The sequence below is a fragment of the Lepidochelys kempii genome, chromosome 19 (assembly GCF_965140285.1).
Source record: "Lepidochelys kempii isolate rLepKem1 chromosome 19, rLepKem1.hap1, whole genome shotgun sequence".
NCBI classification, from domain to species: Eukaryota; Metazoa; Chordata; order Testudines; family Cheloniidae; genus Lepidochelys; species Lepidochelys kempii.
In genome coordinates this window covers 5,322,677-5,336,290 of record NC_136398.1, presented here as the reverse complement: position 1 = coordinate 5,336,290, position 13,614 = coordinate 5,322,677, and positions in this window count along the sequence as shown.

Genomic DNA, 13,614 nt, shown 5'->3' with positions numbered 1-13,614 from the left:
ACAGTTCTCTGCAGAATGCTTCCCATCCAAGGAAACCTGTTCATGAAAATATAATAAGCACCCAAGAAGGCAGCTGCTCCAATTATCACTGTGGTTAGACAAAGCAGCAGCAAACCCTTTGCCTTATGGCCCTGCAATTTCCCGTCCCCCAGGGGTTTTCTGGATGGGTTTCTCTTTGCTGCACCACTTGATTCTTTCCAGCTAGTGAAGAAAAAATGTCTCGGTATCCTCCCCTTCCTCTCACGCACTTACACGTGTGGAGTCACAGACAACAACGCCAGCGAGGGCAGTTGGCAGCTGCTAATTGGCGCCAGGTTTACTCAAAGCAGAGTCTAGTTTGGGATGCAAACACCGGCAAATCCTTGGATAGAGCAGGTGTTAGAGCCGAGGTTGTATACCAGCTGGGCTTCATGTTGGTTTCAGGCAGAAATAGGCCCATTGCATATACTTGCAATTAACCCTTTGGCAACTGCAGGCCTCACTGTGAGCAGCCTGATCGAGTGGGCAGGGCATTGGGCTGGGAGACAGGCACCTGGTTCTCTTCCCAAGTTGGGCATTGACTTGCTGCGTGAGCTTGAGCCAGTCACTTCAGTTCTCTGGGCCTCTGCTTCCCCTCCCACTCTTACAGTTTGCCCTAACTATTTCATTTGTAAGCTCTTCCGGGCAGGGACTGTTTCTCAAGCGATGTCTATGCAGCAAAAGCTGGGCACAGCCCAGCCGACCTGAGTCAGCTTGAATCCAGCTACCGTGGGTAACAATAGCCGCAAACACAATGCAGCGTGGGCTTCAGCACAGAGATTACAAGGCCAGCACGGACCCAGGGTTCACTAGCCCGCGCAGAAGCCGGCAGTGCCCTTTCTTCCCTGCTATAGTGACCGGTGCCCGCTGGATTCGGCCTGGGTAGGCTGGCCCATATACAGGTTTTGCTGTACAGATGTAGCCTTTTGCTGTGTGCCTGGCACAATGGGGCCTATTGTCAGCTGGCCGCTTTAGGCATTAATACACCTAGATAACAGTAACAACAATGGGTAAGATTTTCAAAGCCAGCCTGGGGGTTTAGATGCACACTGTGTGCTTAAATCCCTTAGACAACCATTTCAACCACGTATGCTCCACTAAGGTGTGAGGGAAGGAGGCGATGGGGTGTGTGCACTTACCCAGCTGCGCACGTATCTCTGGCAGGTCGAAGCAATCACTCAGTGCAGCTAGAAGTGCTCGGTGCTCAGCATGGCACCTGTCGCCCCTTCTGATGGGTGCATGCAATCCCAGGGACATGGTTGGGGGCGCCGCCCACAAAGGTGACAGAAAGGCGGTGCTGGATGACCACTGCTTTGGAGCAACGGAACCCTGGCTAGGAGCCACGCTGTGCCGAGCCAAACCAGCCCGGTGCCCCCTACAGGCTAACTCCCGCTCTTGCATTGCAGGATCAAGTCATTAGTTGGATGGGCAGTTTGAAAAGCAGAAAGGTTCAGAGAGTTAATATCATCCGGGAGTGGCTGGATTCCATAATGAGATCTCCATGCTAGCTGGGATTACGTCTTCCAATCTGGTAAAAGCCAGGGTTTTATCCTCTCTTTGATAGGCAGTCTTTTCTCTCTCTGCTGTTTTAGCAATGAACTTCCCGCCCCCCACTCTCATTTTATTTTATCATCAGGAAACCAGTGGGGGGAGAAGGCTATTTTAAACACTGCGTTAACATACAAATGTAAAAACTGAGTGCCCTGCAAAAGCGGCATAAATATGGAGAAAAATACCAGTGCATTAATGCTAATTGGAAACAGTGAGGGCCCCACTTATATAATTTGAATATGCATCCATCGAACAAAGAATTAACGGAACCGTCTTTCTTTTTTTTTTAAGCAGCCCCACGTCGCTTCCATCCTCAATATTGTTAAAATGTTTTACATTTCAAGAATAATTGTCTGCGTATGGAGTGGGATTAACCCTTGAGTCACCAGATCACTTCATACTATTATTAATTAATTTATTAATAGATGCTTCACAGAAACAAACAAACAGAAGGCCTAGAATGTTTACAACTTCATTTCAGCAGGACCTAAAGAGGGAGGATCAAATATGGACTCAAAAGGGAGAAGTGGAAAGGAAGAACAAGCAATAAGCAATAAGATGGTTCTGTTACTCAATAAGGCTCTTGTATGCTTAAAATTAGTCACATGCTGAGGTGTTTAGCTGAATGGGAATCTATGGTATTTACAGGTAAAGAGCTCTTCTGGTCACGTGACAAAGATTAAGTTGCTTAGTCTCTCTCTGTGTCTCAGTTTCCCATTTGTAAAAGGAGGCTAACGATGTTTCCTTTCTCCTTTTGTCTGTCTTGTCTCTTTAAATAAGTTCTTCAAAGCGAGGGCTGTTCCTTGCGATGTATGTGTACAGGGCCTAGCGTACTGGGCCCCTGACCTATGCTGGGGTCTCTGGGAACTGTTGTAACATACTTACATAATCATGAAAAGCCAAAAGAATGCCTCAGCAGAGCTGTGTGAGATATCTGCCCAGCACCTGCTCCAGAAAAGCAAGGCACACCTCTGAGTGTTTCAGGGCCCAGGATGGCCAAACCTGCCTCTCTTTCCCTTCCATCAGCAGTACCCTTGGCTCCATGTCTAGATGCAGACAAAGAGAGAGAGAGCAGGGAATATGGCACACACTGGCCTCTTCCCCTTTCACCTTTGTGGATTCAGTGTTCAAGGAGCCGAGTACAGAGACACCAGCAGATGATGGTTTCCAGACAAGTGGGATGTGCTTATTTATCACTTGATTCTGATACCGAGATGGCCTCCGGGATCTCATTATAACCGATATAGTGGGCGGGTTTCACGAGCTGAAATTATTCCAGTTGAGCTGGGTCCCCTCTCCCAGCCCAAGCTGCTGGCTTTGCCTTTGTATGCACTTCTGTTCCTTCCTCTCTAACAGCATGGCCTCTTATCTCCCCTCTTTCCTCGCTGGGCTCTGGCTGCACTTATCTAATGCAACAGGTGAGGCTACCAAGGAATAATAAATCAAAATCCACAAAGTCTCCGAAATTGTTATCCAAAATGTTTACATGATCGCAGTCTTTTGGGCTCCACTTTTCTCCCTTCTCTCTCCTGACTCTCCCATTGAAGGGCGCTGGATCAAGTGCTTATTCTTTCAATCTTTTCCCCCCCTTCCTTCTGTCCTTTTCTGTCACAAGCAGAAGCAACGGCAATTGCCAGACCAGCTCCGTGAAACATTTTGATTTTGAAACCCTCTTCCCCCCACTCAGAGAATCAGGCCCTGCATCCCTAGAGCCCAGAGTGCTTCACAAACGTGGCTAAGAATTATCACCTCCCATTTGACAGATGGGGAACCAGAGGCAATGAGGGAAGTAATTTGCCCAAGGTCACACAGTGAGTCACCGGCAGAGTGAGGCCTGATTCTCTTCTCACTCCAGATTTATGCTGGTAAAACTCCAGTGATTTAGTGGAGTTACTCCTGCTTTACAGCAGCATGAGGGGGGAGTTGAGGCCCCATGTACTGATCCCAAGTCCTCTGGACAACAGCTGCCCCATGCATATCTACCATGGCTTGGGCAGCAGCCAGTCCATCATCTCCAGTGAGGGGCTTTCTCAGCTCATGCTACCACTCTGAACTGTCTGCTGACGCAACAGAAATTCTGCTGAAATCTAGCTTTACTTTCTGTTGAAACCCAATTGCCTTGTGTGTGCGTGTGGGCTTCTAATCGTTTAAGTAGCTGAAGCTGCTCCTGGTATTGTTAAATTACCTTATGTGACCCTGAGGTCTAAGTATTCAATTAAAATCACTGTATACATTACCGCATATGCTAATGGCAATGGAACAGGTTCAATAGACTATTAAAGCCTTTGAAGGCACCAATGGCAGAGTTCAAATGGGCTCCTTATAAGTAATAAAATACTAGCTCAATCTGGAGTATAGGTGATAATTAAGATTTAAAGAGAAACACCTTTGCAGGGGGGAAAAATGGAGGGATTTTGGAAATAATGAGCAATGCATGAATAAACTATGAGTGGAGTGGGCAGAAAAGTTGGTTATGATGTTATGAAGTGCCCTAATTTAATTAAGGTGCCGAACAGAGCTGTCTTGAGCCTGGCAGGTTTTTTTCTAGTGGACCATTGGCTTCCTTTCATAGGGGTTCACAACCTGCACGTTTCCTTTTGCATTGCAATTTCTAATCAAGCCTGAAAATATCTTAAAGCACAACTCCAGTGGAAACGGATGAGTTTCAAGACAAATCAAGGAGTTTATAATGGGCTGAGTTGACACCCCAGAGGTACAGAAAGGATTGCCATGCCAGGTCAGACTGTAGATCCATCTAGTCCAGTATCCTGTCTCTGACCGGGGCCAGAGGGAGGTGCAGGACACCAGGAAGTAGGAAATTACAGAATAGCCTGTCCACAGGGCAAGTTTTTTCTAAGCTCCACTGAACTTTGTGGGGGAGGAAGAGTAGTGGAGAGGGAAGGGTCCAGAACCTGGATCTAGATCCACATTTTGGAGCTTCTGCCCAATTTTAACATTAACAGGAAACTGCAGAATTACCTCAGGTTTGCTTGAAACTGCCCCAGGTTTATGTGAAAGGCTCATGCCACAATTTCAAAAGTGACTAGTGATTTTGGGCTCCCTGCTTGGAGACCCCTTAGAGGGGTCTGATTTTCAGAGGACGGATGTTGAAGAGCTGGTCACTTTAAAGTGTCTCAAGTCAGGCACCAAAACCACTAGTTACTTCTGAAAGTCTTGGCCTTCGTTCTGTCCAGGACTATCACAAAAGATGTGAGCCCATTACCAGCGGACAGGTAAGAATGCAGACACCAGCCACTACTTATTCCTGTAGCAGGTGCATCTCACATACATCACAGAGTTGTTCTGGGTGGGATACTCTGATATGAATGACCTGAACCTCCTGTTTCTGTGAAACTGGGCTAGCAGGCACATGATGATAATACTTCCTATGGGCATTTACTAGGTTCTTCTGGTCATTCAAGGACCACTCCCTGGTGGTATTTTGATACCTTCACTTCTGGTCGTGGTGGGAAACTGAAAATGCCAAGGCACACAGCAAACACCCATGCAATACAAGGCAACTTTATTTTGTATCCTGTCTCCTGCGGCCTGCATCCTAATCCGAGATGGGTGTGAACCACTCCATTCAGAGTTGAATCCTGGTCTGGATCTGAACTCCTTGAAAATGTGGAGCGTCCGGGTAGGTCTGGGGTTTTCTGTGAAGTGCAGGCTGCCGCTCTTTAAGCGGCATTTGTGCGGAAAGATGCGACGTGCAGGCGGCTTGGCCAAAGCACTGAAGAATATGCTGCAGAGAATAATCCAGAGATGAGCTAGAGGTGTCCACTTGTGTCCCTGCTTAGATGCAGATCGTGGAGTTTATGCGGAACCTGCTTAAATCGTGGCTCTGAAACTGGAGTGTGAAAGATGTAACTACAAGCTCGACTGACCATGCCGGCTGTGCATCAGTACGTACCTGGAACTCTCAGATCCCTGGCCCAGAATGAATAAGGACACAAAACCCAAGATAGATTCTCTGGAGGAAATCCCGGTGGTGATTCCAAAGTCCTGGTCAGGAATGAGGAGGGGGGTATTTTCAGGTTATCGCACATAATGGTTATAATTAACCTGGAATGAGAGCTTCCGCTCATGTAAATCAGCACAGTTCTGCTGGAGTGATGCGGACTGAAAGATCTGGCATTAGGGTTTTCCCATCGCTGATTACTTTGACTCGCCAAGTTGTTTTGGGATGATTTTGTTGTACAGAGACTCAGATGAAATATTCCATCACTTCTGTCATCTCCTCTTGAAAACATGACTAGATTTCAGCCACCCACACTGATTTCTCTCTTCTACACAGAGCGTTTTTCTTTGCAATCACAGCTCTAATTCTTTTCTTTTCTGTTCCTTGTTTGAGTTCCCTCCAACCTCCAGAGCCTCAACCGCACAGCTGGGATTTCAAAGGCCATTTTGCCACTCACTACATGTCTAGTATCTTGAGGCCAGGCTACACTGATGGGACCGTAACTAGGAGAAAGAAGGAAAGGAAAGGAAGGATGTTTGAATATAGGATAAGGAATCTTCAGGCTTTAATTGTCTTGAGTGTGATAAATGGGGCAGAACCAGTGAAATTTCCCATGTAGGACTTTTTAAAAAAGAACTTTTATGAAACTTGCATTGCAACTTGAGTGGGATGTAAAAAAACCAGGCCCTCTTCGGACAGGCCTGGATGTTAAAGCTTCTCCTTGTACCCAAGACCATTTCAGGGGGAAGCCGGACTACTTCTAATGGGCTGAGCAGCAGATGTGACTTCAAGGTGTCGAAAGCTGTAGGTAGAAACAGTGCTTAATTCAGTCCAGCAGAGCATGATGGGCCCCATCACATCTTGTTAATATTTACACTTCCAGGGAAGAATAAAATAATCCAAAAAGGGTCAGTGTCTTAGCAATCAGCTCATCTCTCTTCCCCACCCTGCCCGCTAGCTCTGCTTCCCTTCTGCAGCCAGCTGATTCCTGGCCAACACAATCTCCACTCCCTGCCCCTTGCTTATGCCTTACATGGGGAGGGGAGGGCGGAGTTTCCAGGGCATCTCACCAAGCCGCGTTTGTCTGCATCTAAGCTCTTTGAAGCCGGCGTCACAACCTGGAATGTGTTGAAAGGAGCGAGAGCGAGCGAGCAAGGAAGGCATTTGGAGCCCACTCGAAAGGCACAGATGGTGTTTATCCGTCAGGAGCAACCCAAGCCCAGCTTCTGCTGCCTCTGTTCCTGAATTCTAATCATGTCCCCGGCAATCTGCTGTATTTTCCAAGTGGGACCCACATGCTGGGACCGGAGTGCAATCTGATTTGTGCGTTTGATATCCGTTTTCACAGTTCTGTCTGGACCAAGATACATTTGTGGGTTCTTGGGCCAAACTTTAAGACAGTCCCTAACTATCAGGGATGCTTTGTGTGAGTGTGAATGCTTGCTTGAGTAGCTGTTGGATCCAAACTGGAATTGAACAGCTCTGGTTCATTTCTGTGTCCTGGGTCATGCTGACTGACTCAGCCTTGGTCACCCGTTGTACTGAGACATCCCTTGCCTGCTGAAAACACACCCTCAAACTGCCATTATTCATCCCCACTACTCCCTTGCAAGGCGGAACAGACTCTTAGGCTTTAAGGTCAGAAGGGCCCATTGTGATCAGATAGTCCGACCTCTTGCACATTGCAGGTCACAGAACCTCGCCCATCTGCTCCTGTAACAGACTCCTAACCTCTGGCTGAGTTACTGAAGTCCTCAAATCAGGGCTTAAAGACTTCAAGTTACAGAGAATCCATCATTTACTGTAGTTCAAACCTGCGAGTGAGCCAGGCAGCAGAGGAAAAAAAGCCCAAGGTTTCTGCCAATCTGACCGGGGAGAAAATTCCTTCCTGACCCCAAATATGGTGATCAGTTAGACCCTGAGCATCAGTGTTCAGAGAATGTAATCTGGGAGCCTCTGTGCTGTGCAGCAAGTCATGAGACTGCAGTATTTGTCAAGTGGGTTAAAAGGGGCTGCTGAGGATGGCAGCTATGAATCCAACGCACAAGCTGAAGGCCTGCCCTAAGTGTGGGACTCAGCAACTCTCGCAGTAAACAGGCTTGTAAAGTTTCCAGCAGGGCTGCAGCATGAAGACTTAATTCCCTTCCATGTCTGAGGCAAGACGCCAGATTCCAGCTGCCTTGCCCTCGCTGCTGTCCTGGGACGCTGGTGTCCATCACCCTGGGTGTTGGGTTTCTGCAGGAGGGTAGGACTGAAACAAGAACTGCACCTGAGCTGGGAATAACGACCGGAAGCTTTGACAGCCGGCCCTTTGCAGCGAGATTTCTCTCCTCGCAGCCCTCTGCTCGAGTCCCGCATTCCTTGAAACATTGCCCACCACACAGCTCCGTCTCTCACTCGGGGGGCTCAGTGGATGGTGATATAATCCAACAGACCGCAGCCGGGAGCCTCCCCCAGAGCCCAGACCAAGCAGCGATGCTAAGATTTGGGTGAAGCAGAAAATGGGACCCCTGCCACCGCAGGCATCAATGCTGTGCCCTGGGAAGAGATGGGACACATTTGTTCCTGGGTGGCAGGCACCAGTGACCTGGGCTGGAGAGCGGTGAGAGCCACCAAGGTCTATGACAGCTCCACGATGCAGGACAGATTGCCAGACAGGGCTGTATGGCTCCGAGCAGTTTACAAATTACACCGAAGCGTTTAGAGAGTTAATACCGACGGACTGGGCGGAGTGGTGGGAGCAACAGGCAAGGCAGTGTGGTGACGCCTTTCCTACCCCAGCTGCAAACCCGATTGCCTTTTCCCCGAGGACATCACCCTGGAAACCAAAGGCCTTGACTTTCAGTTCTACTAAGGTCCCATGATATCACTCTGACAGTATAAAGAGCTTTTAGAGGGGCAGAAATAGCCCCCCCCCATCCCGAGAATATCCTCTGTGTTGTGAGTCTCCTTCATGGTGCAGAGCTGGTACTCTCCATTGGCGCTGTACCTGGGTCCTGGTGTCTGGAGTACGTCTTGCTGCTGCTAAGTTCTGCTTTCCTGAACCCAGAAGGCAGCAGAGCAGAAGTTAGAGTAGCCCCAAGACTGCTCTCACTCACACCAGGGGCTGGTTAGGGCCTGGCACAGGCCCAGAATGCAGGGAGCACACAGGTGGCTTAAAGCAAGCTTATCCTCCCCTCCCCCGGCTCCCATCCTTGCCCTACATGCAGGAATGACATCGTGGAGAAATCATGCCCCAAGCATAGCCGCGGACGGATGCCGTGCTCATCTTCTATGGTACTAATGCCCTTCGGGCTGTGAAAGGCCCAGCTTGTAACACCAGCTTGTTAGATCTGAAACAATGTGGCCGCTGGACAGCCTGGCTGCAATCATACATATCGAACGGGCTTTGACAGTGTCCCTTTGAGATCTCTTTCTGGTGTTTCACTTTCAGACGTCTCCCTGCAGAAACGGGGGCAATCCCGCACTGCCTCGCCTGGTCCTCTCCCCTCTTGGGGAATGTATTGGGTTCTCGGGCTAGTTTTCCATGGTGACTTACTGGAAAGCCCTCTCCACGTGGGCCCGAGCTCGTGTTTACCTGTTTACCTCAGTGGAGCATGAACGTGGCTGTGTTTTGCCAAGACCACCAGGCAGCAGGACCAGGCCCACGTTCAGACCCCGTCCTGCGTGTGCTATTTCACTGGGTCTAAGGGGCTTGGGGATCAGGTATCGGTTCATCTCTTTAAGAAACAGCCGTTGTGTTGCAACGGAGAGGATGAGGGCACAGAGAACCATGTGAACAAGAACTTCCCTCTGTCCCTCTATTTTTTATAGCACCAACCACAAAGCAATAACTTAGAAACGTATTGAAGCTGGCACTTTCTGTTGCTGCACCAGAGAGAGTGTTTCTGCTCTGCCCAATCTGCTCCACGGAAGCACTGTTGTCTAGAGCCAGGACTCCAGGGTTCTCAGCCCTGTCACTACCTCACCATGGGAATGTCTACACTGCTATAAAACACCCCCAGCTAGTCTGGATGAGCTGACTAGGGCTACAAAATTGCAGTGTAGACGTTCGGGGTTGGGCTGGAGCCTGAGCCCTGGGACCCAGAGGCCGGGCTCCAGACCAAACCTGAATGTCTACACTGCAGTTTTACGGCCCCACAGCCCAAGCCCAAGTCAATTGACTCAGGCCAGGTGTGGGTGTTTAAAATTGCAGTGTAGACACACCCTTGATCTTGGGTAAGTCACTTCAGCCCAGATCCTCAAAGGTATTTAGGCTCCATTGATTTCAATGGATGTTAGATATCTAAATAGCTTTGCAGATGTGGGCCTTCCCCTCTCTGTGCCTCAGTTTCCTTGTTTGTAAAAGGGGATAATAATATAACCTATCTCACAGAGGGTGGTTAGGAGAATGAATGAATGTTTGAAAGCACTCTGAGATGCTCATGTAGCAAGCACTAGAGAAAAGGTCAAGTTTTATGATCGTTTCTGAGCTCTTTGGTGTTTAGGAACATAGGACTTGCCAAACCAGATCAGACTGGCAGTTCATCTAGTCTGGTATCCTGTAGCTGACAGAGAAGCCAATGCCAGCTGTTTCAGAAGAAGAAATCTGACAGCTGTGGGATAACCTGCCACCAGTGAGAATTTCTTGCTAACCCCCACCAGTTAGAGGTTGACTGACTAGTAAAGAGCGGCTCATAGCTAGTCTCCATAACCATGTGTTCCTAGTACTATCCTTCCCTACCCTTTATCACTTGTTTGCTTCCCCTACTTGTCTCTCATTATAAGTCTTCAGAGCAGCCAGTACAACGGGCTACTCTGATCCTGAATGAGGCCTCTGGCTGCTATTGCAGTACAAACAAATCATAATAATTTATAAAGCCCTTGGACAAAGCCTGGGGGAGATTCCTGGAGCCGAGTCCTCCACTGGCTGTACATGTTAATAGGATGATGATGATTTCCGTGCTTTTCAAAGAAAGCTGTCACCAGTATTTCACAGCTGGTTGAAGGCGTATTCCAGATGGCTCCACTTGCAATTGCCAATCAAATATTTGTTAATAACCATCTGATAGACAACACCTTGAGAGCAGGGGACTGCAAGTCAGGACTCCTGGGTTCTAGTCATGATTACTTGCTAGCTTTGCAGATCTCTGTGTGACTCTGACTACGCATCTGTAGGTAATAGGGCCAGTTAATCTTCGTAAAACATTGTGAGAGCCCTGGTGAGAAAGTGCTGTAACTGCAAAACATTATGATTGTTATTTATTATTATTCAATTATTGCTGTAACTACAAAACATTATTATTTGTTATTATTCAGTTATTCCTATTAATAAGGCAGGGGGCTGCAGGAGGGGATAACACCCACGTTCCAGGGAGAATGACTGAGCATTGCGGAGCGAAATGTGCCAGATGTTCTTTTTGAGCCACGTGGAGTCTCATTTTGTTACTGCCCATTTAATAAACACTTGTATCACGTTGCTGAGTCTCTCTTATGGTTTCAGTGAGGCCAATGACACCAAATCGATGCAGTCACAGCCAGATCCCAAGCTTTAAAAAAATTTTTTTTCAGCTAACTGGAGATCATTCAGAACAGAGTCAACAAACACAACTGATAGACTAGAGACAGGCTTATGAGAGGAGATTAAAAAAACGAAGGGCCTGATTCTCAGCTGGTTGAAATAGGTATCGCTCCATCCATGGAGCTGTGCCAATTTTATACCATCTGAGGATCTGGAGCTAAATATTTACCCATATCAGACGATGACTAGAGAGTCGCTACGATAAACATCTGCAGTTATCAGCTCAAACTTTCTCCCAAGGTGTACAACTGCTTATAGGGATCCTCCTTCAAGGCTACCCAACCCACACCCTAGATCCTCTTTCCCTAGAGAGCCCCTCCCACTCCCTTAAATCCAAGTAGGGTAAGAACCAGCTGCTTCAGTGACTCAGCAGAGCCCCCTTCACCTCTTCCCCAGTAGGATCAACATATGCTAGTAGGGTGGGGGCATTTCAGGTGAAATCTTCAGCATTAGAATAATCTGAAACCAGGCCAAGCCTGGAGAATATACTGCAGGGAACAATCCTGTGTTGACCAAGGATTCATTAGATGACTGTAAACAGGTGGAGTGGTTCAGCACAAAACATATCTCTATGGTCGGCAAGGTCTTTTCCTCCAGGGAACAATGTTTATAGCAGCAAAGTAGGGGGATACATGCAGAAACAATAAACAGAAAATTTCTCACCTTGGCGTTCAACTGAGCCCTATGACCCTGGCTATGGAGTCTGTGATGCTGTGTTTACTTGCAGCATATTATTCAACCACTAGCTATCTCTGTGTGTTGCATAGCGTGCATATAGTGTGGTCCCTGGTAAAGAAGACAGAAAAGCTGGAATTCAAGCTATGTGGAAGCCTGTAGCTAATTCTTTGATAAACGCCACCTGTTAAAGAAGATCTGAAATTCCACACATCATGACAGGGCCCGACTTCCCCAAAGGCTTCTATCTCCTATTTTTAACCCAGCGACCAATTTACAGTCCTTCCCCACTTGCTTGTTCCAGGGGAAGGGAAGTTGAGCCAAGACTCGCCCTTAGGTCAGTGGGGACCAGATAGCACCTCTGCAGACCTTTCCATCCTTTACTTTGGTGGCCCCTAGAGGTGTGCCACCCCCTCTCCTCACCTGGCAGGTGCTCTGCTCATTACATTGTGCACTATGCAATGCAGGGGCATGTTGCTTTGAAAGCAGAATGCTCCCTGAGTCGCTTGATGGGCATTTGCATAACACACTCAGACAGCACAATGTCACCTAAGGTTATACATCAGCAGTGCACTTCTTCCCCCAGGTAGTCTTACAGGGAGGGGTTAACGCATTTTTAAATTGGTTCCATATGCAAAAAAGGGGGCAGATGTTTCCTGCTTATAAATGAAATAATGTTGTTTGAGCCTCCTCATGTCTGTTTGCTGTAGAACTAATTAAATACCATAAGCGGAACCTCAGCAGATGCCAGGAATGGGTTCTAATCAAGGAGAGGTGCTGTCACACAGGAAGGCCCCTTGCTGGTGAGAGGGGGTAGAGGAGAAGTCAGGGACATTTCAAGAAGGCCCAGCACTCTGGCTGGTTTCCACACAAGCCTGAGTTCTGGGCACTGCTCCAAATTAAGGAATTTCTGGACCTGATTCTGTTCTCACTTACACTGAACTCACTCCATTGATTTCAAAGGAGTTACCTTGGTTTGAGTGAGAACAGAATCATGCCCTCTCTGGGATTTTACTCTCTGCCCATTGCAATCATTTGCAGAAGGAACTGCTGGAAGATGGAAGCTGCCTGTCTTTCTGTGGCACTGCAGATGAGGGGTTTTCGTCTAGTGCTTAGAGGAAGTGACACATGTTGTCAGGGTTCCTAGGTCCTCTTTCTGCCTGTGCCATTGGCCCAGGGTTCGAGGAAATCAATTTAATCTCTCTGGGCCTCAGAGTCTCATTCTGTACAATGGGTGCAATAATCCAACCCTCTCTCACAGGGTGAGACATAGTAGTTTCTAGTGGGCTTTTGGGATCTCCATATCGCCAACCCTAAGCACTCAAAATCATGAGTCAGCAAATCATGAGTTTGGATTAAAAATCATGAGATTTTTAAAAAATAATTTTGGGGTCATTGCTCTTTGTCTCCTGCTTTCTGAGCTTTTTGGGTACGCTCAGGTCAAGTTTTCAAGCTTTACTCCACAACTGTCCGAGCAAAAAATTTCCTTTAAAAAAAAAATGGAAGCTGAGATTTTCACGACTCCAGGAGCTGGGGATTTAAGAAAAAAAATCACCGAATATGGTGAGACTCACAATAAAATCGTGAGAGCTGGCACCAATGTGCATCTTCCATCCATTTGAGTGTAACATTATTAAACCAGGATATGTCATGTCATTCACCCACTCCTTTACCAACTAAGGTCTACATTTTCAAAGTTGACTGGTGTATATTAAGTGCCTCAGTTTTGGGAAATCCAACTTGAAACACCATGAGGGCTGAGTTCCAGAAGGGCTGAGTTTCAGGAGGGGTGAGCACCTGGCCCCTCGAAAATGGAGACATGCAAAATCCCTGGTCACTTTTGCCACAT